This window comes from Somniosus microcephalus, chromosome 29 (assembly GCF_052327205.1).
Source record: "Somniosus microcephalus isolate GS21.2 chromosome 29, FLI_Smic_1.0, whole genome shotgun sequence".
Classification (NCBI taxonomy): Eukaryota; Metazoa; Chordata; class Chondrichthyes; order Squaliformes; family Somniosidae; genus Somniosus; species Somniosus microcephalus.
The window spans coordinates 38,135,573-38,139,816 of NC_141015.1; positions in this window are offsets into that span (position 1 = coordinate 38,135,573).

The window sequence follows — 4,244 nt, forward strand, 5'->3', positions numbered from 1 at the left end:
TCTCAATAACCGGAAAGTCTTACAGAAAACACCGTGACGCCTGAGCACGTCCATGGCGGGCAGATTGTTCCCATTTAGCACAGGTCATGACCTAGGTAAACAGGAATAAGGTCAACCGCAATGGGAAAGAACGATTGTTCTGAAAATTATCTCGAATTTGCTTTTAAAGTTGCTTCCAGACCTTGTTTTTGGTGCTTTGCTATTACAAGTCGTCTTCTTTTGTATGGTAGTTGCAAAGCAAGTCAAATGTCAATTTCTAAGTCAGATATCCAGGCCAAAGCTTCCGGTGTAACAGCGTGGATTTCTTGTAAGCTGCCTGTGAATTTCCTCTGAGGGCAGTGCTCAATGATGTGCTCCAGGGTTATTACAAGTGATGAAGATACTCGGGGTGCACACAGAGTGTGGGGAGAGGGATATCCTAAGGGAAAAATCGCAACATAACGCGGTGACAGATTACATTCATTTCAAATTAGTCAAATATTTTCCAAGCAATTGGTACTTCCATGTCATTGGTGAGAGTTTGTAGTTCATGGTTTTACTCCTCCAAAGAAAGAACTTGCATTTATATTACATCTTTCATGACCCCAGGACATCCCAAAGCGTTATTTAGTCAATGAAGTACTTTTGAAGTGTAGTCACTGTTGTAATGTATGGAAGGAGGAGTTTTTTTTATTCGTTCCTGGGATGTGGGCATCACTGGCCAGGCCAGCATTTATTGCCCCTTGAGATGGTGGTGGTGAGCCGCCTTCTTGAACTGCTGCAGTCCTTGTGGTGTTGCATACCAGACTGAGAGAATCGTTTTGACCTCCCTTCCCATTAACGCTGCCTCCGCAAGATCCTGCAAATCCATTGGCAGGATGGGCGCACCAACGTCAGTGTTCTCGCTCAGGCCAACATCCCCAGCATCGAAGCTTTGACCACGCTCGATCAGCTCCGATGGACGGGTCACGTTGTCCGCATGCCCGATACGAGACTCCCAAAACAAGCGCTCCACTCGGAGCTCCGACACGGCAAGAGAACCCCAGGTGAGCAGAGGAAACGCTTCAAGGACACCCTCAAAGCCTCCTTGAAAAAGTGCAACATCCCCACCGACACCTGGGAATCCCTGGCCCAAGACTGCACAAAGTGGAGGAGAAGCATCTGGGAAGGCGCCGAACACCTCGAGTCTCTTTGCTGGGAGCAAGCGGAAGCCAAGCGTAGGCAGTGCAAGGAGCGCACGTCAACCCAAGCACCCCACCCACCAGCCCCTTCAACCACCGTCTGCCCCACCTGTGACAGAGACTGTAGGTCCCGCATTGGACTCATCAGTCACCTGAGAACTCATTTTTAATGTGGAAGCAAGTCATCCTCGGTTCCAAGGGACTGCCTAAGAAGGAAGGATATAAATGTTGACATGGTCTCACCTACAATCACTAACTCCGGTAGAACATTCCACAGCCTCACAACCCTCTGTGTAAAAAAAAGTTTCTGCCGCTCTATCCTAAATCCATTTAATCTTATATCTATGTCCACTTATTCTAAAAGCTCTCAATCACTAGAAACAATATTTCTTTCCACTCTCTTGCATCCCTTCACTTCTATCAAATCACCTCTTCATCTCCTCTGTTCTGATTAAAACAGCCCCACTCTTTCCCGTCTTTCTTCGCATTTGTATTTCCTCACTCCCGGCCGTATTCTACTGAATCTGTGATGTACCCTCTCTATTGCCTCAACACCCTTCCAAAACTGCACACAGTACTCCACCTGTGGTCTAAGTAATGTTTTGTATAGATGTGTCATAAAGCCCAGTATTCCACGAGTTATTTTATGGCAACTTGAGAAGCTGTTTTTAATGGCTTATGAACGTGAACTCCCAAATCCCTCGGCTTTTCCACATTGCCCATCTTTTCCCCGTTCAAATCCCACTTACTCGCATTGAATTCCATTTGCCACATTTTTTTGCCTATGCTAGCATCTTATTAATATCCCCTTGGAATTTCCTTTGGTCCTCAGAATTAAATTACATGTCTCCTATTTTAGTATGGCCTGCAAATTTGGACACGACTCCCTCTAGCCCTATATACATTATTAATTGAGCTGGCATCTACTGCTTTTTGTGAGGGGATGAGTTCCACACGTCAACCACCCTTTGCATGAAGAAGTGTTCCCTAACTTCTCTCCTGAATGGCCTGGCTCTGATTTAAAGGTTATACCCTCCTTGTCCACGACTCCCCCATAGCAACAGAAGTTGTTGCAGTCACTCATGCACAAGATGCAAAGCGGGCGTCCATTTTGTTCACAAAAGTTTCGCCTGTCGTCTCCATGCTGCAAATCTACATGACTGGTGGCTCAGAGCACGTTTCAGTAGATGGATTACAGAGGAAGACATGGTTGAAGCCTGGACTGAAGATGCAAAAAAACATTTCCTGATGTCCTGTTGACCAAAGTCCTAACCTTGTAGAATCCCTTTCAGGAATTCTCATGCTGAGCCCCAAGAGATAGGATTTAGGTTTTTAAGGGATGCATTGATTGAGAGCTGTAGAACAGAATGCTAAACAGGTCATTCATTAGCTTCAAGTAAACAACAACAACATTGTATTTATATAGCACCTTTTACATAGTAAAACATCCCAAGGCGCTTCACAGGAGTGTTACAAGACAAAACATTTGACACCGAGACATGCAAGGAGAAATTAGGGCAGGTGACCAAAAGCTTGGTCAAAGAGGTAGGTTTTAAGGAGTGTCTTAATGGAGGAAAGAGAGGTAGTGAGGCGGAGAGGTTTGGGCAGGGAATTCCAGAGCTTAGGGCCCAGGCAACAGAAGGCACGGCCACCAATGGTGGAGCGATTAATCAGGGATGCTCGAGGCCAGAATTAGAGGAGCGCAGATATCTCAAGGTGTTGTGGGGCTGGAGGAGATTAGAGATAGGGAGGGGGCGAGGCCATGGTGGGATTTGAAAACAAAGATGAGAATTTTGAAATCGAGGCGCTGCTTAACCGGGAGCCAATGTAGGTCAGCGAGCACAGGGGTGATGGGCGAACGGGACATGGTGCGAGTTAGGACACGGGGCAGCTGAGTTTTGGACGAGCTCACGTTTACGTAGGGTACAATGTGGGAGGCCAGCCAGGAGTGTGTTGGAATAGTCAAGTCTAGAGGTAACAAAGGCATGGATGAGGGTTTCAGCAGCGGATGAGCTGAGGCAAGGGCGGAGACAGGAGATGTTACGGAGGTGGAAATAGGAGGTCTTTGTTATGCCGCGGATATGTGGTCGGAAGCTCATTTCAGGGTCAAATATGACAAGGAGATTGCGAACAGTGTGGTTCAGCCTCAGACAAATGCTAGGGAGAGGGATGGAGTCAGTGGCGAGGGAATGGACAAACAACCACAGAGATTCTTTCAATAAACACAAGCCAATGCGTGCTCCAATATCAGTTACAGTGTTTTCATACACATCCTTCTGTACTTTGGGAGGCAGCATTAATAAATCATTAAAAGGTGCTCAAGCAGTGCTGCACTAGGCCTTGACATAGCTGCACTTGGAATGTTGTGCTAAGTCTTGGTCCCCCACACAACTTGCATTTATACGGCACCTTTAACATAGAACATCCCGCAGAGTTTCACAGGAGCGATTATCAAACAGATTTTCACACCGAGCCGCATAAGGAGATATTAGAGCAGGTGCTTGGTCAAAGTGGTAGGTTTTAGGGAGTGTCTTAAAGGAGCAGGGGGGGGGGGGGTGGGGGAAGTGGCAGAATATAGAGGCCGGGGGGGGGGGGGGGGAAGTGGCAGAATATAGAGGCCGGGGGGGGGGGGGGGAAAAGAGTAGAGGGGGGCAACTGAAAAGGTATCCAGCCTTGGGGCTCTTAATTATCAAGAGAGCTCAAGGAGCAGAGGTTATTCTCATTAAACACAGGCTTAGAGGGGATATGACTGAGGTTTTTAAAATGATGAAGGGATTTGGGTGGATATGTTATTTGAGATCGATGGGATTGGTAGGACGAAGGAGCATGGCTATAAATTGTGTTGGCAAAGAGTTACTTTAGACGTTAGGAAGTATTTATTTCAAGAGAGTCTGGAGCAGATTACTGAAGGGTGCGGCGAGTATGGATTCCTTGGAGTCTGTTATAGGAGACTTCCAGTTTTTGACGGCAAGTTGTGGGTTAATTGGGATCTGAAGCATTTAGGAGTTACTGTGGTTTCCTGGAGCCTTGAATGATTAACCAAGTGATACAGGAGAAGAAATCCTAAATTGGGGGTGGGGTGGG